We start from the raw sequence: 14,993 nt of genomic DNA on the forward strand, positions 1-14,993 counted from the left end.
AAGTGGGATAAAGCAGAATTTTTAAAAAGTTGTCATGCTAACCTTAGAATTATAGATATTATGGAAAAGCTTGGAAATCGGAAACGAACATGAAAATCAAAGCCAGACTGGTAAGCCGAGTTGGCACTGAGGCAAGCCTAGTTGTTCAGATAGAGAAATCAGCCCTCAGGACGGGTAGGGACTACATGCTTTAAAATGCCTAAGTAGAGATGTAGCCTGGGTTCTCAAGGAGCAAGGAACCTGGGATAAACTCCCTTAATAGATAATACTAATGCAGCAAGGGAAACAGAGAGCTTATGAACAGAGCATATAAATCGAGACATTAGGGAAAGCCAAGTCTAATAGAAGAAACGTTTGGAGGTGGGTGGTGTGGGGAAGAAGAGGTAGCCTAGTTAATAAAAAGAATAAAATTAGGACTTCCCTGCTGGGCCACTGCCATCCAGTGCAGGGGACTGAAGTTCGATCCCTGGTTGGGGAACTAAGATCCCAAATCCTGTGGGGCAGCTTAAGCCTGTACTAGAGAAGCCCATGCCATCCACAGCAACTAAGACCCAGTGCATCCAGATAAACACCTTTTTTAAAAGTACAAAACAAAGTGGTATAAATGAATTCAAGTGTGTTAATGGAAGTGTAGATAGGAAGTGTAGAAAAACAAGAGAAGATTGGTTTTAAAAAACGTATAGCTGTAAGCTATTTGCAAAAGATGCTTTGAAAACATGATACAAAGATGTTAAAAGGACAGAAGGAAGCAAACAAACACTAAACCACTTAGCTGCTAGGCAAAAAGTATTATTAGGGAAAAAACTTAGTAATAAACAATTCAGAAAAAGTTACAATGAGCCTGAATCTAACCTGTATGCCCCTCATAAAATAGCCTCAAAATGTATAAAGCACAGATTGACAGAATCATAAAGTGGCAGATAAATAGTGCCTGGTCCTTTAGAGTCAGTATTTGGGAGGTGTGATGATGAGATCCAGGAATAGGGTGGGTCTGCTACTTCTAGGTTCTGGGCTAAGTCCAGTCCCTTGGCAGAGCAAAGGAGAATTGTAGGCTGGGCAGTTACACCTGGGCTCCCTAGGACACCTCCCAAGGACCGGGCTCCCTGAAATGCTGGGAAGGGGACTGATGGTCCCCAGAATGGGTATGCTCAGGAGGAAGGGAGAATCCTGAGCTGGAAGCCACATCCTTTCTTCATTTTCTTTCTCTAGCTTCTCTGTTGGCCTCTCTGGTCCTCAAAACCCTTGTGGGTCCTTCCTATAGTGGAAGCAGGCATATGCAGAGGCTACTGAATAAAACCCAGTACGAAAACTGCATTCTGGTAACTTGGGGATTTCAGGGACTTCAGCCATCCCCTCCCTACTTCATTCTTTCTACTGCTTCCCCTCAGTCAGCCTCCTCCAGCCAGGGTAGCCCCAGGATTTCCTCTTGCCCAGCAAACCTCTGTCCTCTTGTTACTCCTCTGCTTGGTGGCCAGGAGCTTCACCTTGGGAAACAGCCAAGGTCAGGATGGGCATCACACGTGGACTAAGACAGCTGAGCCCTGGGAAGTGGCAGAGATTGATGCTGTGTTTTCCTTTCTTGCATGAAGTGCTCTCCTCTCTTCTCCAACTTCTGTTTCAGAGCACCCACTGAGGCCCAGGCATGCTTCTCTCTGCCCCTTACTCATCTGCTCCGGCTCAGGGAGCCCCGTGGGATTCACATGTCCTGGTGCCTCCCTGACCAGAGCTGACAGTCTTAGAAAGGCACCCCTTCTGAGGGTGAGAGAGGCACCTTGGGAGCCAGAGGTGGTGTGAAGGGAAGCACAGAAGGGGCTACAACTTGATATTTACTAAAGCAAGGCTGGATCAGAGGAAGCCTGACCACCAAGAGGTCTTGTTCAGTCACTGTGCTCAGTCACTCCAGTCGTGTCCGACTCTGCTACCTCGTGGACTGCAGCGCCAGGCTCCTCTGTCCACGAGATTCTCCAGGCAAGAATACCGGAGGGAGTTGTCATGCCTTCCTTCAGGTGATCTTCCCGACCCAAGGATCAAACCCGCGTCTCTTATGTCTCCTGCACTGGCAGGTGGGTTCTTTACCACTGAGCACCACCTGGGAAGTTCAGTCGCCAAGAGGTGCTCAGGAGTGAAGAGTCTGTCTCTCCCTATAGCACCGGGAGGGGGAGCCTTTTCGAAATGTGGTAATCCACCAAAGCCCTCTCCTTGCCCCACCCTTATCCATACCCTCCTGCTAATATGGTTTAGGTGAACTCAAAATCCTCAAATATGAACATAAATAAAACTGCAGCATCCTTATGGGGATATGGTTAAAACAAAAAGACCAAAACCAAACGATTCAAACTTTTGATCAGATAAAATATATACTGCCCCCTCCCCCACAAAGTCACTACAGGCAAAAAGAAAACTGGAATGCGACATTCCAACATGAATTAAAAATAGACAAGCCAGGGACTTGTCTGGTGATCCAGTGGCTAAGACTGCACTCCCAGTGTAGGGGGCCCAGGTTCAATCCCTGGTCAGGGAACTAGATCCCACATGCTACAATAAAGACCAGGCACAGTCAAATATATATATATATATATATATATATATATATTTTTTTTTTTTAACTGATATAGGTGTAGAATACCACAAAGCAACTGAAAAACTTTGAGTAGAGGTAGATGTGAACTGGGAACTGACAGGATTCAGTGAAGAAATTGAATAAAAAGGAAAAATTACCTCAGAAACCTAAATTCAAGATGCACACGGGTGAAGATATCCAACTGAGAATAAATAAAGGAAAAAACAAATGAAAGAAAATAGGAGAAATTATAGATAAGAGGCAACAGAAATTGAATCAAATTGAATGTAGTTGAAGAAAATTAAACTATATTGAATTTTATATTGAAGAGGAGTTGAAGGAAAACAAGGGAACAAAATTGATACTTAAAATGATAATTCAGTAAAACTTTCCTCCATCTGAAAGGAAAAGGCCCCGAATATAAATACTAGAAAGACACACTTATGCATAGTTGGGAAAACTGACCAAACTCTAAGAAAAAGGCCCAGTAAAACTATTATGTCAAACTCTAGGGTCTAGTTAAAAAAAAATCATCTGACCTCTAGGAAAAATAGATAAGATTGCTTACACAATAAAGAAGAATGAGATGGAATCAAACTAACAGCACTGTATAGAACAAACAAGGTGATAAAAGAAACTGGATGATTAGAAAGCAGGGAATTCCCTGGTGGTCCAGTGGCTGGGACACTGCACTTTCACTGCCTGAGAGTCCTGGGTTCAATCCCTGGCTGGAGAACTAAGATCCCACAAGCTGCCTGGTGTGGCCAGGCCAAAAAGAAAAAGGGGAAAAAAACCAGCTGTTATTAAAAACAAACACAGCTGAAGAACTAGAAAACTTACCAGGGAAAGACCAACAAGGTTTTAAAACTACCAGAAAGAATAGAGAAAACACAAATACACAAAATAATAAATAACCAAAATAAGAAAAAAGTATAACTACTTTGCACAACTGTCAGCAAATACATTTGAAAATCTTGGTGAAATAGTCATTTTTTTTTTTTTTTTTTTTAGAAAACTGTAATTGGTCCTCATAGAGATATGTAGAGTCCATCCAACCTATTTCCATAGATGAACTAAAGAAAGTTACCCCCAAGAGCTGCCCCTTCAAAGAAAACTCCAGGTCCAGGTATGTTCATAGAATTCTATTAACCTTTAAAGACTAGATAGTTCCAATGTTCCTTAAACTTTTTCAGAATGCAGGAATGGAAGAAATCATCTAAATTATGTTTATGTGCTGCTGCTGCTGCTAAGTCACTTCAGTCGTGTCCGACTCTGTGCGACCCCATAGACGGCAGCCCACCAGGCTCCCCCGTCCCTGGGATTCTCCAGCCAAGAACACTGGAGTGGGTTGCCATTGCCTTCTCCAATGCATGAAAGTGAAAAGTGAAAGTGAAGTCGCTCAGTCGTGTCTGACTCTTAGCGACCCCATGGACTGCAGCCCACCAAGCTCCTCTGTCCATGGGATTTACCAGGCAAGAGGACTGGAGTGGGGTGCCATTGTTTATGTACTAAGTATAATATAAAAATCTGATAGATTACCCCCTCCACACGTCCACACACACACACACAAAGAAAACCATAACCCAATCTCACTTAAAGATACCAGTGAAGAAAACATAAGTAAATTAGTTACAAACAGAATCTATCAGCACATTGAAAAAGTAATCCATAGTGACCAAAGGGATTTTATTCCAGGAATGCAAGGGTATCCATCAAATATCAAAAGTCTAGAGGCTTAACACCAGGTTTCTTGCTTATGTGTGTGTCCAGTGGATATCAGCATGTATGTGCAGGTTGGAGGGAATCACTGTTGCACATAATCACAGCACTTCATCTTAGGATCGTGCCAACTCAACACGAAGAAGAAAAGAGAACGTTAAGAGTCAAGTCCTGGCTTCCAAATGCTTCCACCCAGAAATAACACACGTCACACCTACTCAACTTCCATGGGTTAAGGTACATCATTTAGCAATGTGTAACTTTTCAGTATTCCATTTCACGTCTAACTGTGCCTCTCTCTCTATATATATTTTTTCTGGTAGTTGCTCTAAGAACTACTGGCTTCCCTAGTGGCTCAGTCTGTAAAGAATCCACCTGCAATGCAGGAGACCCAGGTTCAATCCCTGGGTCAGGAAGATCGCCTAGAGTAGGAAATGGCAACCCACTCCAGTATTCTTGCCTAGAAAATTCCATGGACAGAGGAGCCTGGTGGACTGCAGTCCATGGGATTGCAGAGTCTGATAGGACTGAGCACACACAGCACACTCAGGATTACATTGTATATCCTCAATTTGTTACAGCTGGTCATGAATTAATCTGTAACACTTCACATGCAATGTAGGAATGTCCCCGTGTATCAACAATGTAGGAATGTCACTGTGTATAACTCCTTTTGCCACTTTGGGATTTGCCATTGGTATCATGTGTTTTACTAATACTTATGCTCTATACCCCACATGATATTGTTAACACTGTTTTATTTAGTCAGCAGTCTTGGAGAAATCTAAAAAGATGGTCTTTTATATTTACCTCCAAGTCAACTTTCTGGGACAGGGAAGTAGGGACAGGAGGAGGACATTCCCTTGGCCACAGAGCTCAGTCTGCACATTCTTCTCAGGAATGCAGAAAGAGATGGGGGTGGAGGGGTCCCCTCTGGCTGGTACCTAGCTGTCCCAGAGGAAATGCAGTTGGATTCTCCTCACAGCCAGTCCTCAACCTGGACAAGAATTGAGAGGTGAATTCAGCTGCTGGGCACTCTCCAGCCTGCTTAAGGTTTTGATCAACATCTGACTGAGGGTGGGCTCTATCTTGTCCTGCCAGACCTTTCCATCTGGACAACCATCTAGGGATTTCCTGGGAATTGGGTTGATGGGTATTTCCTGGCCTGGACGAACTTCTGGAAACTCTAGTTTTAGTGGTGGAAGGGGGTGAAGTTCCCCTTTGCCTGCCGGATCATTCCTCAATTTGGGACAGTTCTGCAGTAATTTGGATTGGATTTTATCATAGTTGTTTTAAATCTGTAAGGCTTTATAATCCAGCTATATCCATGCCTTGGTCACTATTCATAGTAAAGAGCATTCCACGAGTGTGAACTAAGCCCTTTGTTGATAATGATCCAGTCTGCCTTTGTTCTAGACATTCCTTTAGCCATTGTGAGAAGGTACACCCAGATGCTAAAGTATACAAATAAGAATCTGAATAAAATTGAGATATTTACAGAGCCCCCCACCCCCCACCCCCGCCACCGCCAGGGCGAAGGATGATCTTCCGCTTTTCTTGGCAGCTTTTCCCCACATTCTGGATCTAACAATAGAAACCTCTCACAAGATTATTAAGATACACTGAGCTATCTGGGGACCTAGCAGTTACACCCAGGTTATCCTAGCATCACCTCTGTGTGAGTCAAGCCATTGGTTATGGGAAAAGATTCTTTGGCGCCACCTAGCGGCTTTCTGGGGAGCATCAAAGATCTGTGCTGTGCTATGCTGTTCTGTCGGAGAAGGCAATGGCGACCCACTCCAGTACTCTTGCCTGGCAAATCCCATGGACGGAGGAGCCTGGTAGGCTGCAGTCCATGGGGTCGCTAAGAGTCGGACACGACTGAGCGACTTCACTTTCACTTTTCTCTTTCATGCATTGGAGAAGGAAATGGCAACCCACTCCAATATTCTTGCCTGGAGAATCCCAGGGATGGCGGAGCCTGGTGGGCTGCCGTCTATGGGGTTGCACAGAGTCGGACATGACTGAAGCGACTTAGCAGCATGCTGTTCTGTGCTGTGCTATGCAGTACTGTGCTGTGCTAAGTCGCTTCAGTCCAGCCCCACTCTTTGTAACCTTATGGACTGTAGCCCTCCGTGCTCCTCTGTCCATGGGATTCTCCAGGCAAGAATACTGGAGTGGGTTGCCATTTCCTTCTCCAGGGAATCTTCCGGACCCAGGGATTGAACCCACTTCCCTTTTGTCTCCTTCATTGGCAGGCGGATTTTTTTTTTTTTTTTAACCACTAGTGCCACCTGGGAAGCCCTCAAAGATGACACAGATGCAACATTTCCCAAAAGTTATTTTCTGAATTTGGAGCTGACTTTGGAGAAGGACCAAATTTAAAAGAGCTTCCAGAGAAATCTGGTTGGATGAAGAAGGTAAGAGCAGAGGTGTATCCTGAGAACATGAAATAACTTGATTTTGGCTCTTTGTGAATTTTGGAGGCAGACACTTAAAACTTCTCATGGCCTTTTTCTTTCACATATTCTGAGTTGGAGTTTGCTCTTTCTGCTTCCTGCTATGTAATGGTATTCCGGAGCTTGGCCTTGAGATTGGAGATCCTCCTCATTGACAATTCCTAGTGAAGAGTATCTCAGGTGAGAAAGATGGTCCCTCTTCTTCTGCCTGTTTGGAAAAACAGACAGTCCCCTGAGAGCAGTAGAAAACTGGTCCAAAGTTCCTGTTCTGATAAAATGTGAACTCTCATCCTGTTCCGATTTTTGTTGTAAATGTTAAATGTAACAAGGGAGGGATTTCCCTGGCAGTCCAGTGGTTAATATTCTCCGCTTCCAACGCAGGGGGCAGAAGTTCGATCCCTGGTCAAGGAGTTAGATTCCACATGCGGAGGGAATTTTTTTTTTTTTTTTAATTTTTCAAATGTAACAATGGACAACAACGGATTATTTTAAGTCACTCGGGTTTTTTTTTTTTTTTTTTTTAGAGAAATGTAATCATGTGCTGTTTTTAAAAAAATCTTTTACAAACTATGTCCATAAAATTCTTAAAACCTTAAAAAAAATTTGGCATCATTGCTTAGTTATATGTTGCTCTAGTAATAACATTTTATTTAACAGCTCTGTTTTTAAAAATGAAGGTACAACTGTTTTTAAGTTGTCCATACTGGCCAGAGGAGCCTTGCAATTTCCTTCTTCTTTCACCTACATTTTAAATTAACAGTACATGCTTTGTATGTGTGGCTCTGGAATTGTGTATGTTACGAAACAAACCAATTTCAATAGAAATAAAAGCACAATCTTTAAAAATCAAAAGCAAGTGAAATAAATGAAGCTAATTATATCAAGCTGTTAGCTTACTCACAGAGAGAGGTCCTATTTTAAATCTTTAATTAGGTGACTTAAAGTGACTTTTTTTTCACAGTGGTGAGAAAAAGTCCAATAGTTGAATATACATCTTTAGTGGGATATATTCTAAGGACAAAAAAGAACAGCAAAGGAATCTTACTGTTTCCAGTAATTATGTTGTTGGTAATAGCATTGGTATAGTTATTATGAAGATATAAATGTTTATGTATCAATATATATGTAAATGATTATGTTAATGTCATTAGGAACTAAGATTTTCAGCATACAAGACAAAATATAAAATTAAAATGAAAGTCCTGTAATCTTAAATTTGAACCATAAATTTCAGTAAGAGAACATGATGAATTTTCTAAAAGTATTAATTTCTTACCTGGAGTACGGTCTAGAAATAACAAACAACAGAGTACCAAGGAACATCCCTTGTGTGGCTTCTCAAATACCAGTGAAGTTGTTCAGTCGCGTCTGACTCTTTGCGATCCTGTGGACTGTAGCCTACCAACTCCTCCATCCATGGAATTTTCCAGGGAAGAGCCGTGGAGTGGGTTGCCATTTCCTTCTCCAGGGGATCTTCCCGACCCAGGGATCAAACCCAGGTCTCCCACATTACAGGCAGATGCTTTACCATCTGAGCCACTAGGGAAGCCCCAGTCTCAAATACCATTTCTCATTAAAAGGAACCAGGGTTCTTTGGAGGAATGGATGATTCCAGTTCAGGGGCAGGAAATAGATGAGCCTGGAATATCTTATTGTATCAGAAACCAAAGAAATGATCAAAGACTCCTGGGGTCACATCAGAAGAACTCAGTGACTCCCACCCACTGGCTGAAAAATGGGGAAAGAACAAAGATGAAGAGTTAAAACATTAAATATTGAAATCTATGAATTCATCATTGATTATGTTTGAAAGATCCAGTTCATCATCTGAAAATCAATAAAAACAAAGAAGGGAAATAAGCAGGCATGGTCCTGCCTTTCTTGTATAATTAGACCCACGGTTACCAAGTAGATGGTAAGGGGATTTTCCTTTGTAGAGGATTTCCAGCTAGTGCATGAAGAAAGGACGATAGAATAGCATCATTTTCTTACTCCTGATAATGGCAAGAGACAGTGATGCAATGGCAGCCGAAAACCATTTGGTGAAAAGTTGATGGAGATCTTTGTAATGGGTGGACATTACCATGCCTTCTGAGATGATACAATGTAATGTGTTTAACAACATCCATGAAGTATTCTTAGAAAAATGTTTAGCTTGAATCTGATCAAGCTTCAGATTTAACTGCCAGTTTGTTGGAAATAACTGGGGTGGGGGGGGAGGGGGGGGCGGGTACAGAGAAACCGGGTCCCAACAGGACGCGATGAGGCACTCAGGTTAGAAAAATGAGAAGAGGGTTTTTTTTTAAATAGAGGTGACGGTAGAATGTGAAGGATCCTAGGATGAGGATCCAAGAGGCCTTTGCCAGTAAGAGGGAGAAATTACCAGAAACTGGAAGGGGGGCAGTTGTGTAGAGTAGCTCTCTTTCGAGGAACAGTCACCTTTAGAGAAGAAGCATAGCGAACTCAACATGGTCTTCATGCAGAGGGAGTTGGGGAAATAAACACCCTGAGCTCATTGTTCTCGCCCCCTCCCCGTCCCACCAGAGCTCGCTATTAGCCAAGCCCAACTGAAGCCAGAGGGCGAAAGAGCCTGGCTGATACAGCCTCCTGGGGCAAAGAGTAGGGTGGTGAAGAGTGGAAGGAAGACCTGAGTGGGGCAAGTGGCTGAAATCCAGCACAAACAGGATAACACTATAAGGTTGCCATCAGCAAAATCTGGAACCCCGACAACTCTTCAGGACAAACAACGCCCCCCGCCCCGCCCCCCCTTTTTTTTGTTCTTCCATCAAATAACTTGCAAAGAGAGGTAAAAAGGGACTGGTGGGAGAATCTATAAGTTAAATAACCTTTTCCCCCTTACATAAATTGCAAAGGGTATAAAAAGAAGGTGACCTGTAAATTAAGATATTTGAACCATAACACACATACAAAATGTAGACACGTGGACCCTGATGCGAATAAATCAACTGGTAGAGAATATCAACTCCTGAAAAAGTCTGGGAAGGTTGAACAGTGTCTGGATGTTTGACTGTATGATTATTAATAGCTTTTAATTTTTGGATATGATTGTGGTATGGAGAGAGAGAGATAGAGGCAAAGAGAAAGGGCTTATAGAGAGGTACATCCCAAGGTATCTGCAGACGAAATGGTATGTCTGGGATTTGCTCCAAAATAATCACGTGGTGTGGAGGGGAGTGGGAGGGAGGTAGAGAAGAAACAAAAGTTGCCATGTGTTTTTATCATGAATCTGGGAGAGAGGTACATCTGCTAAGTCGCGGCACTTGTGTCTGACTCTGTGCGACCCCATAGACGGCAGCCCACCAGGCTCCCCTGTCCCTGGGATTCTCCAGGCAAGAACACTGGAGTGGGTTGCCATTTCCTTCTCCAATGCATGAAAGTGAAAAGTGAAAGTGAAGTCTCAGTCGTGTCTGACTCTCAGCGACCCCATGGACTGCAGCCCACCAGGCTCCTTCATCCATGGGATTTTCCAGGCAAGAGTACCGGAGTGGGGTGCCATTGCCTTCTCCGGAGAGGTACATAAGGGTGCACTGTACTTCTCTCTCTACTTTTTGTACCTGTTTGAAGTTTTCCATTAAAAGAAAGAGAAGTAGCGCTACTCTTGTCTAGTCTTGTTTTGTTGCTCATGTAGTGGTATGTCTTAGACATCATTTAATATTACTATATGTGGAGTTGCTTCTTTTTCATCTTTTAAAAGTGTGTTTGCAAAAAAAAAAAAAAGAGGTATATGTGTGCATATCTGCCACAAACATGGTAAAGAACATCAAGTGAATGCAATCAGGATAGCCACATCATATGCACACACGCTTTTTATACAAATAGTAGCGTATACTATGCACAATATAACAATATACCTTGGAGATCAGCCCCCATCAATATAAAAACAGCTGCTGTACTCTTTTTTTCCTTTCTTTAGTTTTATATTATGTTTAATGAATTATGCATTCATAAGATGCTGAAAAACCACCCTTCAATCCTTTGCTCTTTTATACTAAGAAATGTGATATAATTGCAAACATTTTCCAGTAATGGGTGTTTATCATTTGACTGGGTGGAGGTGTTTTTCCATGCAGAATTTGTTATGGGCTTAAATCAAGCAATCTTTTAAAATTGCTTTTGGGTTTCATGTCATCTTTAGAAAAGTCTTACTCATGCTGAGAAAATTAAAAACAACAACAACAAAACCAAGCCTGACATTTTCTTCCCGTGTATTTAATTATTGCAAAGCTTTTTATGGAAAAACAAAAACCCTACATAATGGCATAGAATATAAATGAACAACCTAACAACGTGTAAAATGAACACTTGTGCAGTCGTAATGATTGACAAACGAAACATTGCTACCCTTCTTCCCAATCAGAAGCCTCCAGTATGATCTTTCTTGGTCAAAACCTCCTTTCCCCTTGTAGGAAACCACTATACCAATTTCTATAGTATTTCTTCCCATGCTCCTGTATATTTTGACCACCTGATTATGCATCTCTAAACATTGCCTCTAATATGCATCCATGTTTCCTGTAGCCACAGTCCTTTTATTCTCATTGCTGTGTAATATTTTGTTGTGTGCATGTACCATGATTTATTTATCTATCCTTTTGGAATTCATCTTCGCGAAGGCTTGTGGTAGGGCTCCAGTGGAATTTCTTTTCAGATGGCTAGCCTGGTGTACTAATAATATTGAGTAATCCATCTTTTCTCCACTGATTTAAATGCCACCTTTATTATTTGTTAAATAACCTTATTTTTTGTGTCTATTTCCAGACTCACTCATCTGCTCCATTCATCTTTCTGTCTATTCTTGAATTCATAATGAACTATTACTGTCACTTTATAATCTACTTTGAGATGTAACAGAGTTTATCTCTTCCAATTTCTCTCTCTCTCTTCAGGGCTTTTCTTGATTTTCCTGCATAATCTTTGAGTCAGTTTGTTAAGTTCCAAAACAATCCTGTTAGAATATGTATTTGCATCCCATTAAAATTACAGATTGAAAGATGAAAGATGCTATCTTTTCTTTATTGATTCTTCTAACCAAAAATGGGAATGTGCCTTTTCCCTTTATTCATGTCTTGATGTCACCTAATAGACTTTGAAAGTTGTATTCATGTATTTCCATGCTTTGTGAAGCAACTGATTCCTTTAAATATTTAAACATTTGCGCATTATGTTTCATACCATAATTTATTTAATGATTCCATTTTGAATGGCATTTGAGTAAGTATGTTTCCAAGGTTATTCTATTACAAAGAGTGCTGCAATAAACATCCTTGCATATGTATATTCGGGAGGGATACAATACTGCAAGTGAGATTGCTGCACCAAAGGAGGTTTTAAATGTTGACAAGTGTTGTCAGATCAGTCTGAAAACAAAGTCAGTTTATACTCTCCCTAAAGGTATCCACCCTTTGTTTTCACACTTTGACCATCCTGCATATTTACAACTTTAAAATTTTTTTCTAATAATCAATAAATTATATCATATTGTGGTTTTAGTGAATATTCCTTTGATTTATGGTCATTTATATTTCTTTTGAATATTCGCCATTCACATCTTTTGTCTAATTTGATCATGGGATGTATCTCTTCTGCACATGGATTTTGTATATGTTCTTTATTTTGGGTGTGTGTTTTTCCTTTCATTAAATCATGGAACGTTTGTATCTTCTTTAATATCTCATATTGCAGTGTTCAAATTTTCCCCATAAAGATATCATGCAGGCTTATTCCTAGACACCTTGAAGTTTTATTGCTATTGTAAATGGCATCTTTTGAAGAAGGACATTTTCTAATTGGTTGTTGCTGGTGTATAGGAACATAGTTGATTTTTATCGTTGGTGCTTGTTTATTGGTATTGTATCGAACAGCCTTGAGGAATTCTCCGATTGGTTCTAAATGACCTGAATGGAGGATCTGTTGGACTTTTCAATGATAAAATCACAGACCTGCGCAGTGTCATATGGTCGACAAGTGATTAAGCAAGTTTTGTGATGCAGAATCCAGGAGATGGGGAGAGCAAGAGATCTGCAGAGGCTGGAAGAAAGTGGAAGACCGAGGAAGAAAAAGAGAAAGTGAGAGGGTCAGAGGAGACAGAGACAAGAGCTGGGCACAGGACAAAGGCTCTGGGCATGTGAAGTAAGTGGACTGGAAAGAAAAGAGGGTTTATAAGTAGTGTTTCTGGGAATGTTGTATTTCCCTTCATGGTGTTTGAAAAAACAGTCAAGTTGTAACAGTTGGGGGTGGGGTGGGCTGGACCATGTTTTCATGACAACAGCAGTGTTTTAAGGGTGGGCCTCAAGGATCCTGGCTTATACCTGCTACAGATATACACAGGCCAACCATAAGATTAGGTCTAGCACGAAAGAACTAGAGAAAAAAACCATACAAAATACTCTACTGATATAATAGAGCAGAAAACTGGACCGCAGAGAGGCAACATCGTGGCCATTCTAACATAAGAGGAAAACCAGGAAATTAAAGAATAATTTGTGATAATGAAAAACATAAAAAAGAATATGATGATAAAACTATAAAATGCATAAGAATAAAGTTAAAATCTATAATGTCTTAGATATATAGTACAGGATAAGGGCAAGAAAATAAATAATTATTTGATAATTAATACATAACAGTATTTAATAATATTATTTTTTAAATATTTTTTTTATGTAGACCATTTTTTAAAGTCTTGATTGAATTTGTTCCAATATTGCTGCTGTTTTACATTTTGGTGTTTTGGCCTCGTGGCATGTGGGATCTTCGCTCCCCAACCAGGGATTGAACCAGCACCCCTTACATTGGAAGGCAAAATCTTAACTATTGGACCACCAGGGAAATCCCTATTGTTATTATTATTATTATAGCTTTCCAGAGAGACAGATCTGGGCTGGAATTCTGGATCCTCCACTCACAAGCTGTGTGAATTTGAGCAAAGTAAGGCGATCTGTGAGACTGAGAGGCCAGTGAAGAAGCCAAATCAAATATGAGATTAAAAATACAGGCTTGTAAAAGCAAGACAGGACATTCCTGGTGGTCCAGTGGTTAAGAAACCACTTGCCAATGCAGGGGATACGGGTTCGATCCCTGGTCCGGGAAGATCCCACATGCCTCAGGGCAACTAAGCCTGTGCGCCACGACTGCTGAGCCCACGCTCTAGAGCCCATGCTCAGCAGCAAGAGAAGCCACCTCAATGAGAAGCCTGCACACTGCAAATAGAGTAGCTCCCACTCTGCAATTAGAGAAAGCCCACGTGCACAGCAATGAAGACCCAAGACAACCAAAAATAAAAAGTAAAATAAAAACAAGACAAAACAAAACATCCCCTCTGTCTTAAGACCAAGGGACATATCCTTCTCAGCTAGAATTCCTAGACCAGGAGGAGAGGTGGCCTGGCCACTGGCTGGGCTTGGTCTGCTGCTGCTGCTGCTGCTGCTAAGTCGTTTCAGTCGTGTCCGATTCTATGCGACCCCATAGATGGCAGCCCACCAGGCTCCCCCGTCTCTGGGATTCTCTAGGCCAAGAACACTGGAGTGGGTTGCCATTTCCTTCTCCAATGCATGAAAGAGAAAAGTGAAAGTGAAGTCGCTCAGTTGTGTCCGACTCTTAGCGACCCCATGGACTGCAGCCCTCCAGGCTCCTCCGTCCATGGGATTTTCCAGGCAAGAGTACTGGAGTGGGGTGCCACTGCCTTCTCCAGGGCTTGGTCTGCTGCTTATCCCCAAATCTATCTGGATTTTGTCCACAAGATGGCAGTGTTCCAAGAGAGCCAGGCTCAAGCGCCTGTTTGCATCACATTTGCCGAGGTCCTGCTAACCACAGCGAGTCACACAGACAACCCCGAGTCAATGTGGGAGGGCTGCACAAAGGCATGGATATCAGGAAGTGTGTGCTTCATCGGGGACCTTCAATGTCATGGTGTTACCATGTAATGTACAATGTAACATGCCTTCAGCCTGCTCTTAAGCTCAGGTGGGAGCTTCTCTGGAGCAGCCTAGGCATATGAGCAGCCCATGCAGGTGAGACCAGCAGATGGGACCAGAGCTGGTGTGGTGTGAACTGTTGCAGGGGAATGATGCTTTTATAAGAGGGATGAACCAGGAATGGGAGCAGCACAGAGGAGGTGTCAAATGCCCAATAAGAGATGACAGACACGGGCTCTGGAGCAGGCAAGACCTGGGTTCAGGTCTTGACTCTGCCACTTGCTCGTTCTGTGGCTCTGGGCTAATGAACTTCTCCACTCT

This window comes from Bos taurus, chromosome 13 (genome assembly GCF_002263795.3).
Source record: "Bos taurus isolate L1 Dominette 01449 registration number 42190680 breed Hereford chromosome 13, ARS-UCD2.0, whole genome shotgun sequence".
Lineage (NCBI taxonomy): Eukaryota > Metazoa > Chordata > Mammalia > Artiodactyla > Bovidae > Bos > Bos taurus.